Raw genomic sequence first — 15,265 nt, forward strand, 5'->3', positions numbered from 1 at the left:
TTAGGAGGGAAACGTTTATTGTACACAGACTTATATTTATATTGCAAAAAAAAATGTTTCTACAACTTGAACTCATGACTTTGTCACAAAAGTTTCTATTACGTCAAAGTTCGTCCTTCCTATTAAGCCCTAGACTAACTAAAAATAAAACAGTTTTTTTTTTTTTTTTTTTTTTTCTGAAAACAACTAGAAATAAAACAGTTTTGCTGTGATTTCGAAACATTGTATGTGTAATCTTCTTTACAAATTAAAATGGAGGAAAAGCATTCATCGAGAATTCATTCTTTTTCTTTTGCTTTGTATTTTAAAATGATAATATATGTGTAATTCCATATTCTTTCTCTTTATTCGTGTGGAATGACATAGACGACGTCCTGCCTGTTGTTGGAACACATTTTAGTATCAAACCACACACAAATTAACCTTAATTAACAGAGTAAAGCCAAGTCTAATTATATTCTTACTATGCCTCCCAATCAAAACAAAAATAAAAAATTGTCTTCGAGTTTCAACTCCCTTGTCTTATATGGTTGAGGCCACTTGGAAACCCCCATTAACATTATGATTTGGTTAATTTAGCTTTTCACCCACTTACATTCCCATTGGATTCAGACAATCTCAAAACATATTTTAAACATAAAATTTAAATTTAAAGGTTTAAGTGGCACTTTGATTTTTATATTTTTTTTACTCCACTTAATATGTTAAATTTAAAATATTATTTAGTACGTCATTTATTTTTCATAATCATAATAAGTATTTATAAAACAAAAAATAATAATAAAAATGATGAAAAACATTTATTAATCACTAAAAAAAATTTGAAGTTGCTGTCAAATTTGACAGCAACCACCTTTGTTGTTGATCCACATCATATCACATAAGAATTGGCATTTTGGTTGGAAAAAACTAATGCTGTCTTTTTTTATTGTTATTGCTAATTTTGACTTTAGACCTCTCATTTGAAGATGCTCTTGTTAATCCACGTTTGGCTGGTGGTAATTATGTCCCATGCGTAGAATCAAGTATAGGGTTAAACAAATTGCCGTAAAAAACTTTGCAACGGTAGTTGTCTATGTGCGTGTTTGATGCCAATTATTAAACCAATACAGATGTGATTGTAAATCATATAAATGAACAAAAACATAACATATCGTGGTTTACCTAAAGTTGGTGCATTCCCACTTGTGTTGTTTATGGACTTCACCATAATAATGTAGATTCCATGTCCATATATAGAGTTAGAGAGAGTAAGAGTATAACTAGGGTTACAGAGGGTGAGAGCCATTCGGTATAAAAACCATGTTAGACCCTCCTCTTTGGCTTCATAAATAAAGTTAAGCCACTAATTGCAATTGATACTAAGCTGACATTTACATTCAAGTTGCCATTAATAATTATAATAACTATTATGAGCATTGGTGTACAATAGGTTTGGGAGATTTTTTAATGTGCTCAGAAAAAAAGAGAGGAACACCACATGTCATTATACAATTGAAGGAAATATATATATATATATATATATATATATTGAAGTGTCCCTTCAATTATACACATGTGGTGTTTCTCCTCGTGTTTCAAACACATTGAAAAATCTCTCCTATTTATGGTAGAACAATGCTCATATTTATTATAATTAATAATGGCAACTTGAAGGTAAATGTCAGATTAGTATCAATTAGTGGCTTGTGAACGCACAATTATAAATTGGTCCAAAACCCTATAGGAATCAACTTAGCCATTTCAAATAAAAAAAAGGACAAACTTATCATATAAGTTTAGATCAGTGACATGAAATTTTTGAAAAATATGGCATACTTAGGTTGCTTGTGCTCATTCATTGAGTACACTACCCTATTGCACAAAAAACTCATCCTAGCAACAATGGTCCTAAAAGTTTAGATCTCTCCATGTGACTCTTGTTCATAATCTACCATTATATGCCCACTATAATATAGCTAAGGTGGTAGTTGAGCATGATTTGAGTAACCCCCAATGCAGTTTAAATTAATAAGCCAAAGAGACATGAGAGATTGGAGGCAGTGGGCATCTCTCCTTTTGTTCAACCACTCAATTTTAACAAGCTAAAGGAAATGCAGATGCTAACAAATGCTCTTACAATTTCTTCCTTTTGGGTCCTTTGTGTGTGTGTGTGTGTGTGGGTCATTGCATTAGTGCAAGAATCTAATGAGAGTGAGATTTTGCCCTCAAAGAATGCCTTAGGAAATAAAGCAAATATAAAAGTTATGAGAGAGAGAGAGAGAGAATTGACGATATCTTTTGTTAAAAATATAAAGTATAGAAATATACATGGGTTGGTAGTTAAGTGTTGGCATCACACAAGGGGAGAGATGTGACATAGGAAGAGAATCTGCTGCCTTGGGTCAGTGTCTATATAGACTATATAAAAATATCCCATGTGGGTTTGCGTCACAAATTACTTGTACTTAAAATGATAGGAACCTCTTTTTCTTGGGTTAGAAAATGATACCTATAAACTAAAAAGTGTAAGAGTGGTGCGGGCATACACAAGCATGTATTATAGTTATTCTTCTCTATTAGGACTTGTATTTCTTAGAGGAGAATGATTTATTCTCTCTCTTATTACTATAAATAAGGCACTGCATAGGGGGAATCACACATTCTGTACACAACCCTACAAACATATCTCTCTCTATATTTTCTCTATGTCTCCGACCCCCTCTCCCTGTCAGTAAAATATAGGTCACAACACGTTATCAGCACACTCCTACCGCTACACTTAGGAATTCAACGTGAAGTTTTCTGCATCAAACCAGTTCACCAATATCATCACGCAATCAGGTTCTTTCAAAACAACAATTTTTATCTTGATATTTTTGCAACCCTGATAGCATGAACATTCACCATGCATGACCCAACTTTACGTTTTTCAAATTTTAGATTCTACATAAATTGTGTATGCATTATATCCATAATTGTTGAATTATGTGAATTGATATTGCCATGAATTGCATCTTATATATGTTCATTCATTAAATTATTTAATTAAATATGCATTGAATTAATTGAAAACAAAATCGAAATTCTTTTTTAGGGTTCTTTGAACCTATGACTCGAGCCTACACCGGAGCTAGAAGCTTCACGCCTTTGGAGCCCAGATCCATGACGTCGTTTCGACGTCGTCCACCTGCCAAACTCTGACGCCCTTCACGGCGTCCCACGCATGGCCTGCAGCCATGCCCTGCTATCCTTAACGACCTGCAGTTGTCGCTGACTTTGAATTTGGCCGAGATTCGTATGAATCTCCATGGATTCGAAAACCCTAAATTCGAATCCGAGGGTTTTTTGGCTTATGGACGTCGAGATTTCCCTTTTTCTTAATCACACAATTGAATTCCATGTTAAACCCTTGACTCGCACCTAGTTGTTTTGACTTGAACATGGACGCCTGAAGCGGCAGCGCTGGTGCATCGGTTGAAACCCAAGCTCAATTGGGCTGGCCTGAAGCGGCCTGCAATGGAAATTTGTTTAGACTAGGCTCACCTGATGCGGCCTTAGTCCACGGCTCGACCCTGTGTTGGTGTCCCTATGCTCGCGATGCACTAGATCCTAGCCCCCGTGCTGGTGCATCCGTGTTATGAATACACGCGATCCCAGCCTACAGCTGGTGCATCGGTGCACATGCACTGCGCTGCATCTGATCAGTGCCTATCTGGGCCTTTATTTTTTAACCGGGTTCTTACAGCCTGTTTTCTACTACTAGGCTCGCAGCCCAAGTTCTGTTTGGGGCCTGATCAACCCATGTTTATCTAAACTCAATTTTGGGCCTAGACCATAGTACAAATTTGATTAGCCCACCCGTGGGCTTTGGCCCCTTATTTTAGGCCCCGAATATAATTGCCTAATTATTTTTTAGGTCCTATGGGTTTTATAATTTTTCACCCACACTTTAAATTTGGCCCGAAGTCCAAACAATTAATTCAATTACAATTCTAGACCTGAAGTTCTATTTGCATATTTTCTTGTTGCATATTTTTGTATACATATTTGTATTTGTCTGCAGGAACATATGAACCTAGACCTGACATTCGTGTCGCGTTTTCCGTGTTCGTGTCGTTTTCGTGTCATATCAGATATTTTAACAGGTCGTGTCGTGTAACACCCGTTAAAATAAACGGGTAAAAATGACCTTACCCGAAATCGACTCGATAATATTAACAGGTAATATGACTCGACCCTTTACCCGTTAAGAAATATATTTTAAACCAATAAATAATCAAATGAAAAACATAATACTATATAAGTATATACATACCATATTGTCACATCCAAAACATAAAAACGCATTTTTCTTTTAATTATATTTTCGCTTACCTAATTTGATCAAATGATAAAATTGGAAAATATTGGAATGGAGAAAGGGTTTTTTCATCCAAAAAGTTCTAATAATATAAGTGAAATAGAATCCAACGGTACATATTTACTCTCATTTATCTTACGATTGTTATTTAAATAAAGTCTTTAATAGTTTTTTAATTAATGTAGAGGTGTAAAAAATATATAAATGTTCGTAATGACAAGCTTTACAACTTTCATGAAGAGCTTAACTTTGCAATTCGCCACTATAATCATATAAATCATAAATCAAAATTTAACCGTTGATTGTTGTTTACATTTACGCTTCATTGTTCTCATCAAATTTTGTTTTTTTTAGATTTTTTTTTTGAAAACATGATCTATTAAAGGATACAGGAAGATGAACGGTTTGGATTGTTGATATTATATTCAAAGTTTTACGGTTAGTGAAAATATTGCTTGATGTTTATAAAGTTTCTACAAACTATATGACATCGACTCATATTTCAGTTAACCGTAAATATCAAAACGTGATATCAAAGATCTGAACTGTTCATCTTCTTACATCCGCTAGATGATCATGCTTTCAAAAAAGAAAATTTTAAAAATGAAATTCAGTAAGAAGAATAAAGCGTAAATGACAATTGACGGTTAAATATAAATTTAAGGTTTATGGATTATAGTGTTGGATTTCGAAGCTGATCCCTTCATGAAAGTTGTAAAGCTTGTCACTATGAGTGATTGTATATTTTTTTTTACATTTTTTACACTTCTACAATAATTATTATTAATTTTATTAATTTTGCCCTCAAATAAAAAACATTATTCATGAGGGTTTGGAGGATTTTAAAAATTTAAACGATAATGTAAGTGTAACCATTATCTACCCGTGGAGGAATAATGATGAATCACGAGTGTTTATATATTCTTTCACATTTTTCATACTTGTATGTATGTCTTCTTAGTTCTTGCCAACAAGGGCGGAGCCAAGATTTTTTTCTTGGGTGGGCTAGCTAAAAATAGTACCATAAAATTATATGTTTATTTTTTTTTGCTTATATAAAAGTATATAATAATCAATATAAAAGAACAACAATATAATATAAACTATTCTCAAAATCATAATCCTAACCGATAAATTCAAGGACCATATAAATAATTAACGTACTAATTAAATCAAGAATAAGTAAATAAAGAGAATAAGAACGTACCAAAGGTGACATTCATTGGAAAATTGTAACGGAAAGTCAAGAATTGAGGAGATAGGGATTTAATTGTGTATTTAAAGAACTTTATTAATCTTTTCTTGAGTAAGAAGCACATAAGCTAAATTACATAGGGTAAATGATCTTGTTCTTTAAAGAATAGAATAAAGGGGGATTGGAGATAGAACTAATTTATAATTTTTAACAGAAAATGTATTATTTACTACCTCTCATCTACTAAATATACATTAAATAATAATCTGTATTGAAATTGAGTAGGCTATAAGCATGAGTTTACAAAAGAATAGTTCTATTCACAAACCCATTTTACTTCCAACACAGCCTTATTAATTAGTGATCATCTTCAATTCATTCGATCTAAACAACAGGCAATTAAGAGATGTGTGTAAGAAGTAAAAATGAGTGTATGGATAGCACTACCCTTACAGAAAACCTCCTTGGGCTACAGGCCACCTTAGCCTTGTGGATGGCTACGCCATTGCTTGCCTATACAAATACTATACTAGTTTATTTTAATTTTGGACAACAACATGTTAAGTAAAATTTATCCTAGTAATGATAATAAGGAACTCTCATAATAAAAATAAATAATGACTAAAACTTTTTTTTTTTTATAACTTATATAGAATAATAATACAAAACTATATATTTAATATAGAATATATTGTATGTATTAATATGCCTATTGTATTTTATAATAAATCTTTTAGTAATTAAACTTTAAAATTATCAAAATAATTTTTTTCTTAACGGGTCGAAACGGGTTACCCACGTGTTACCCTCGTGTATACCCGTTATTAACGGATAAATAACGGGTTACCCGATAATGACCCGATTAGTTATCGTGTTAACTCGAAACCTGTTATTTTCATGTCCTTTTTATGTCGTGTCAGAATCTGCCGGGTCTATATGAACTTGAAGTTCATAATTATTTTGAAACATATTTGAAAACCTGAAGTTTTCTTTAAAAACATCACCCATGAAAACCCAAAGCTTTTTCATGTAAATTTAAACCAATACATGTCTATTAGAAGCTGAATGTTCTACTCCTATGTGAATGGATTGATTTTTTCTCCATTACACTAACTACATCTTGTCCATTTATTTTGTGATAAGAACATGTCGAATTTGAACAAACTTGACTTCACCGCTTTGGAGGTCTCTGGAAGAAACTACCTTAAGTGGGTCCAAAATGTGAAGCTTCACCTCACTACAAAGAATTTGCGTCCCTCCATTGAAGATGAGACGAACAACCCGGTTGGCAAAGCTGAGAAAGTCATTGCCATGATCTTCATCCGAAGACACATTCATGATGCATTGTAAATCGAGTACCTTACTAAGGAGGATCCACGAGCACTCGGGTTGCTTTGGTTGATTGCTTTGATCACCAAAAGGACATCTTCTTGCCTGAAGCAAGACATGAATGACATCATTTGCCCTTCCAAGACTTTTAGTCTGTAAATGAATATAACTCTGAAGTTTATCAAATCCGATCACTTCTCAAGTTCTGTGACGAAACCTTGACCGAAGGGAATCTCTGGGAGAATACCTATTTGACATTCTCTGCTACTAATATTATCCCGCAACAACAATGTAGGGCTCAAAAGTTCACTAAGTTTTCAGATTTGATCTCTGTTTTACTTATTGCTGAAAAGCAGAATCAGCTGTTGATGAAAAATCATAAAGCTCGACCTACTGGGGCGACTGTTGTGCCTGAAGCACATTATAGCACAAACCAACGCCTAAAAGCCAACATAGGCATGGTAGGGATGGCCAGAAGCCACCCTGTCAAGGTCAACAGAGCCAATGCCTATCTAAGGGTGGAAACCGAGCCTAGAAGCACCCTAACCTCGCTCTCAAGGCCCCAAACTTCAAGAATAAGGGCAAAGCACCTAAAACCATGGATGCGGACATGTACTACCGATGTGGTTCAAATGACCATTGGTCCTATGTTTGCTGTGCCTCCCAGAAGGTTGTAGTTGAATATCATTCTTGTCGTAAGAAGTTTGAATCAAACTGTGTATAAGTGGATGAACTAGAAAGTACCAAGATGGTGGTTTATGACTTTCAAGAGGATGCCACCCTTATGGAAGATTAGAATCTTAGACAAGAACTATTTCTAGTTAAATTTTAGAATAATGGGGCCGAATTCCATGTAGTGGCCGATTTGTTTTTTGGTTTAATTTTGAACAATTTCTTTTATGTTTGGATTATTTGTTGGTGATTCGTGTTTCGATATTAAGTTTTTATTAATTACCATCCTTGAGTACTTAAATTACTTTGAAAGGATATCTATTTTTAGAATTTATATGCATGTGACAATTTCAAATCAATTTTTATTTGTAGGTATGACTAGTGGGAAAGTTAGTTGTCTGACAAATAGTGCAACCATTTTGTGTGAACGCATCTATTTCACTAACTTCATACTTAAGAATGCACCTCTAAAAACCTTATTCGACCCATCCAGCCTGATCGAAGGATATGATAAGGCACGTACAATGTTGTCCAATGGTACAATTTTAACCATTGATAAGGCACTCTATTGTCCGCGTTCCAGAAAAAACGTTGTTTAGTTTCAAGGATATTAGAAATAATAATTACCACATTGAAACCTATGTAGAAAATGGAGTTGAATTTCTGTGCATCACTTCCTACGAATATGGCCAGAATCGTATTCTAGAGAAGATTGAGCGTATCCCGAGTGGTCTGTATACGACTATACTCCCTATAGAAAGCCACTATATGGCCAGCCCTACCTCTGGGACCGTATACGAATTTACACTTTGGCATGATCGTTTGGGACACCATGGATGAACAACAATGCGCCGTACCCATAAATCATCACACAGGCATCCACTAACTCGAAGTTTAGGTTTGATTCAAGGAATCACATGTCAAACTTGCTCCATGGGAAAACTTATTATTAAGCCTTCTTATGACAAAATTTGTTCGAATCCTCTTATTTTTCTACAAATGATTCAGGGGGACATTTGTTGTTATATCCCAATCTCAACTTTGCTATAGCACGATATTATCCGCTTTGGGCCCCGGCCACTCCTTTATGGTTTTGTTTCTGGGAACTTAGACAAGAAATTCCCAGTGGGTTACCCATCTTGGGATTGCTCTCACCCAAACTCGCTTAACTTCAGAGTTCCGATGGAATCGGAAGTCGGTGAGTTCCTAAAAGGCCTCGTGCTATATGGAGGTGGGCATGTACATATAAGGCACATCACTCCCTCTCTGTTGGTCGATGTGGGATGTTACATTTGTGGACCGATTCACTGTCCATACGAACCATTTAGATATTTTATGGTTTTAGTTGACACATCCATAAGTTGGTCATACATGTGCTTGTTGTACACATGGAATGCTGCATTCTCCAAATTGTTAGCTCAAGTTATCAAGCTTAGGGCTCACCACTTTGATTATCCGATCAAATCTATTCGATTGGATAATGCTAGAGAATTCACATCTAAAACTTTTGATGACTATTGCATGTCGGTTGGGGTTGAAGTTAATCATCCCGTACTCCATGTTCACACCCAGAATGGCCTGGGACAGTCATTCATTAAGCGCTTACAAATGATTGTCCGATCGTTGGTCATATGTACCAAGCTCTCTATCATTGCTTAGAGCCATGCAATATTGCACGCATTTATGTTGGACTGCCTGAGGCTTGTTACGACCCAACCATATAACGCCCGTTAGTTGGTTACCTGATACCAACTAGACATATCGCATCTATGCGATTTTTATTGTGAGGTCTATGTGCAGATTTCGCCGCCTTTACGTACAAAAATGGGGCCTCAACGAATGATGGGAATCTATGTCGGATATGATTATCCTTCAATCATTTGTTACTTAGAACCTTTGATAGGTGATCTGTTTACTACTCGTTTTGCTGATTATCACTTCTATGAGACAATCTTCTTGTTATTAGGGGGAGATAAGAGCGTCAACATTCTTGAAGACGACTCTCACTTTGTCTCATTTAGATCCTTGCATCGTTTAGTCTAAAACTGAAGGGCAGGACTGTAGACATCGAAATTTCGGTGAAACAAATGTTCACCAACGTATTAAAGTTTTGACGTGTCAGGGCATGCATGGCATACGCCACGTGTCGTACAAATTGTACACATGGCATGCGACTCAACAAAATAGGAAGAAATACCCTTGGATGATTAAACAAGTTTTTCTTCTCAATTTGGGCAATGACAAGGTAAGCACATTTAAATCCATTACGGATCAAAGCAAGTTTTTCTCATTTGGGCAATGACAAAGCAAGCACATTTTAAAATTGTATTAAGTGGGAAATTAGGCCATAAATAAGACCACTTCAATTTCAATATTGCATTAAGTGGAAAATTAGGCCATTTGTTAGACCACTTCAATTTCAATATTGCATTAAGTGGGGAAATTAGGTAATAGTGCTTGGGTGGGAAAATTTTGTGGTGGTGATTCACTCTCAAAGCCTACAAATAGGCTTCTCCATCAAGAGGAATAGAACACACCAAAACCTTGAAGCCTTAAAGTTCTAAAGTTCTCAAGAAAATCCCGAAGGATCAAGAAAGCACTCTTCGTTCTTCGTCAAATCCTCCTTCAAGATCAAGCCCCAACGGCCCTTGAAGAACTTCCACCAACTCAAGATCAAGCCCCGACGGCCCTTGAAGAAAGTGTTCATCATTCATCATCCGTTCATCCTAAGATCAAGCCCCAACGGCCCTTTGGATCAACAACCTCAACAAACCCATACACCCATTCTTCAAGATCAAGCCCAAAAGCCCTTGAAGATCCGCTCATCCATCAACCTTCAAGATCAAGCCCCGAAGGCCTTTGAAGAAACTTCCATCAACCTTCAAGATCAAAGCCACGAAGGCCCTTGAAGAAACTTACAACTGTTCATCCAAGATCAAGCCTCGACGGCCCTTGGATCAACAAATCTACATCTTACGGAGATAGAATCAGAGGATCAAATTACAAAGAGATCGTAACCCCAAAATCATTAAACACAAAAATATTATTTTGTACACGTTATTCTTGTTTCTTGTTTTCAGGAATTTTTCGTGTTCACAAATTTGGCACGCCCAGTGGGACAATCTCTACCTCTCATCTCTGTCTCCGTTCAAGATATTCAAGCACACTCCATGGTTTCAAACAAAGAACAAGTCATGACCATCGGCACTACCTCCATTGAAAAACAGCTGGTTCAGATGAAGGAAACAATTGCAAGGCTGATAAAGACTGCAGATGAGAAAAACTTGCAAACTGCCAGACTCATCAACCGTCTGGAGGCGCAACATGGTGTCATAGTGAAACCAAGCTCTCTTCCAACTAAGAGGACCGAAGAAGGCTTCAACCCAAATGCCTACGAACTCATGTCAAAGGCTAGGCATGACTTTGCTTCCTCTTCAAATCTTGGAAAGAAGGTTTCAAACACCGTCAACGACAAAGATCGTGACCTCACCAAAACTCAAAAGAAGTTGAAGGAGCATGGTTACGGAGTTGACAACAACAAAGCCGGACTTGGCTTCACACCAAATGCACCCGTGAAGATTTCAAGCAAAGTGAAGAAAGCTAGCGCTCAACACATTAGCGTGAGCATTGAACAAGACCAAAAAGAGCCTAAACCCGCCCCTCGGACGTCGGTCTTCGATAAGATGAGCCATTCAAGCTCCAGAATTTCAGTGCTTAATCACATTGGTAGTCAAGACCGAACCTCTGTCTTCAAGAGGCTTAACGCGCCAACATCCCAAAGCTCTGTTTTTGAAAGGTTGTTAAAGACTAAGAAACAAAGCAACATAGCTATCTCTCCTCTGCGACGATCAGCTTCGGAAAGATTTGAAGATAATGAGAAGCCTTTTGGAAAGAGGAAGACAACACCAAAGGAAGAAAAATTCGATGGGTTAGCAGAAAAAGGCGACGTTCGAAGCTTGATTCCTTCAAGGATGAAGCGCTAAGCAATCCTAGAGGTCGACACAAAAGGACCACTGAAGGTAAGGAGGCGCATCATCGTCCACAATGGCAAATCTTCATGCCAACAAACCCAAGAGGACGGCACTGAAGATGAAATCCCTAAGAAAGATGTCACTTCTGGCTCTTTCGACTCAAAGTTTTCACCTCGACTGTTGGGGGCATGCTCCAAGTCAAGTGAAATTGAAGGATGGACTCATGTCACTCCGAAGAAACTGCATGAGAAACATATGTCTTCTCCACAAGTGCACCAATCAGAAAGGAGGGAAAGCAGCTTTCGCCAACCTCCAAAGCAATGTGAAAATGTTGAAGATAAGAAAATTTCAACACAAAGATCGTTCATGCGGTATCTTTTCTTCCTCGAAGACTTATTCAATTTCTCGATCAAGGCTCCTTGCTATGAAGATTGTGAGGAATGCCTTTCGAAGATCACTTCGAAGAAATTGGACAAGCAGCAACCATCTTGTCCACAAGTTTATCAGTCGAAAAGGGGGCAAAACAGCTCTTGTCAACCTCCAGAACAATGTGAAAGTGTTGGAGATAATGAAATTTCGACACAAAGATCGTCCATCCCCATCACAATGTGCGACCTCTTCCCAGAAGACTTCTTTAATTACTCGGTCAAGGCTCCTTCCTATGAAGATTGTGAGGAACGCCTCTCCCAGATCGCTTGACAAATCCACAACAACAACCAAAGCTCCTCGTTCGCACGAGCCTAAAAGGTGACAACCAAACGCTCATTGCCTGCACGAGCTGAAACTGCAAACGGCACCAAACGCTCCTGGCCCGCAAGAGCATAAACTGTGTACGTCAAAATCATCATCAAAATCACCAAAAAAAAAAAAAAGAAAAAAAAAAGAAAAAAAAGAAAAAAAGAAAAAAAGAAAAAGAAAAAAAAAAAAAAAAGGAAGGAAATAACACATCTTGGTGATATATATGTTTTATCTGTATTTAGCACAATACACTGAATAAAATAAAGCATGTCCATTGATCTCCGAGAAATTACAAGTGCGTACAAAAAAAAAAAAAAAAAAAAAAAAAAGATGGAGCTTTCACAAAGGTTGTTCACGTGAAGCCCCACTACTTGGCAAAACTCCAGGACCGGGAGGCATCGAAGATGGATCATTCGAGGCCTCAATACTTGGTTGAACGCTAGATGACGAAGGAAAAAGGTGCCTCTGGAAGAAAGCCGCAAGCCTTTGACGGTCACTTTGAATTCGACCTTCAGATTCTTGCAGCTGATCAAGTTTCCTCTTCATGCTCGTCGAATAATTATTTGCAAGCACGTGCAAACCTCTATTCTCGTGCTTAAGCTGTTTGATCTCTTGTTTAAGATTTTCCACCTCCGCCATCAATGATTCAACTTGACGGGATCGAGCAAGTAGGCGTTGGCCCATGTTGGACACAGAGCCCGCACACTGAACACTGAGAGCTAGGGACTCTTGAACGGCCAACTGATCGGACCGTCCTGAAAGCAGCCTACTATCTCTAGGAGTGAGGAGGTTCCTAGCTACTATCGTAGCTGTTGTTGCATCCTTCATCACGGAGTCTTCACCTGTAAGAGGGCCATTAGAAGATAAGAAAGACGGGCACCATACATTACCCTGACGCGGCGCACCTGTATCACTGCTGAGACTCAAATCTAAGCAAATGTTAGATGGGTTAGCCATTTTCAAAGATGTTAAAAGAGAAGGGTTGGATGGAGTAAAATCTCAAAGGGCCGTTAAAACAAAATACACCGGAGACGATTTTCACGAGTGGGCAATCTTCAAAGTGTGCATGTTGGAGGTGATCGATACCTCTATAAAAGGAGAGGCGACACAACCACCGATTCAAAAAAATTGAAGAGACACCACTCTTCAAATCTTAAAAGCCGGATTTTCCTGCGTAAAGTTCGTCAACGCTCTTCAGACACAATCTCGGCTTTTCAGAGCTCTTCAGACACAATCCCGGCTTTTCAGATAACGCGTGCAACTTTGTCAAAGATCTCTGACAAAGTTGAAAACGCGTGGAGGTCATTATCCCAACTACCACACTTTTGCCGACAAGCGTGGGTGACAAAGCCGCATCCGCACTACTACTTGCCATTAAAATTCCTATATATGTCAACATTCATGGCAAGGCATAGATCCAAAAAACGCATGACTCTTCTTCTCGGCCGAGAATGTAGCTGCAACCAAACCTCTCAACATGCTCAGTTTTCTTCTTCCCTGAAAGACAAAGAGAGAGAGAGAGAGAGATCAGTCGGCACTTGGAATCAAGTTTCCCGTTTGGAGCCGACTGCCTGGAATCCCTTCCCTGATTGCTTATCCAGCCCTGCTCTCAAGTACTCATCTTCAACCATTGATGTACCCCCAAAGAAGATACCAGATGCCTGGAGTACAGATGAGGCAGGAGGAAACGGTAGATCGAAGCATGTGGAGACAAGTGCAACAAATATATGTGCTGATTCATTCGCTGCTTCTTCAAAAGCAAAAGTATCTCATATCATCAAGGGCGAAAGCAAATGTATCTCATATCATGTTTTTTCCCTGTCTTTTCCTTTACCCTTGTTCTTGCCTCCAAGACAAGGAGAAAGAAAGCAATCAGTCGGAATTCGAAATCAAACTTCCGATCTGGAATTGATTGCCTAGAACCTTTGCCTGGTTGCTTACCTAGCGTTGCTCTCGAGTGCTCGTCTTCAACTGTTGGTGAGTCTTGAATTCCCTCAGCGCATACTTCAGGACAGGCGACGGAGTGTCGGCTCTTTACACTGAAGCTGCCAAGCATAGATGAATTGCTGAGAAGTGATGCCTTGAAAGACCATTTAAAGGCAAAGGGTTGCGCACCACCTCGGCTATGTAAAAGAAACAAGCAGAGAAGAATGCGGTACAAGGAGCTGGAACAAACTGCTGGAGCACGACGCCTTCCCCTGCAGCACCATCCAGACAGAAGAGTTTAAGTCAAATCCAAGCTCGACATCATTGTTCTAATCAAAGAGCTCGAGAAGCCTCAACAACCCTCCGCTGGCGCCGTCACCAAAGAGCAAAGCCTTGCCGCGCGACGCCGTTAAATCGTCAACACTTCTTCAAAAAGCAAAAGTATCTCATATCATGCTTTCTTCATGTCCTTTCCTTTGTCCTTGTTCTTACTCGCAGGGTAAAGAGAAAGAGAGCAATCAGCCGGCACTTGGAGTTAGTCTTCCGATCTGGAACCGACTACCTGGAATCTATTCCCTAGTTGCTTACCTAGCGTTGCTCTCGAGTAGTCATCTTCAACGGTTGATACACTTCCAGAGAAGGGACCACATCTGCTTAGAGAACAGCTAAGACGAGTGACAATGAAACATCAATCTTGTGGATCGTCAGCAAACGCAACAACTGCATATGCTGAGTCATCCTCTAACCCTCTTCAATATGAATTGGAAAGATTGAACAAAGAAACAGGTCATCACCTCCACCTCGTTCTTGCCTGCCATGTGTCTGAATCCTGAAACCGCTCATGGTCCTATTTTCACTCAAGATCAAGCCTCGATGGCCCTTGAAGAAATCACAAGTCCGATTCAAAATCAAGTGTTCTCCACCCTTGAATCAAATTCAACTCCAGATAAAAGGAGTAAGTTCAGACCTTCGGGGGAGACTAAAAGAATCCTCCAGCCCAGTTCAAGACTAAGCCTGTGGAAAATCAACGATTGGAGGAAACCAGAAAATCTTCCAGTCGAACTCAAGATCAAGCCTCGATGGCCCTTGAAG

The sequence above is a fragment of a genome, unplaced genomic scaffold (genome assembly GCF_019419815.1).
Source record: "Pyrus x bretschneideri cultivar Hongxiangsu unplaced genomic scaffold, Pyrus_bretschneideri_v1 Contig13, whole genome shotgun sequence".
In the NCBI taxonomy this organism is placed as follows: domain Eukaryota; kingdom Viridiplantae; phylum Streptophyta; class Magnoliopsida; order Rosales; family Rosaceae; genus Pyrus; species Pyrus x bretschneideri.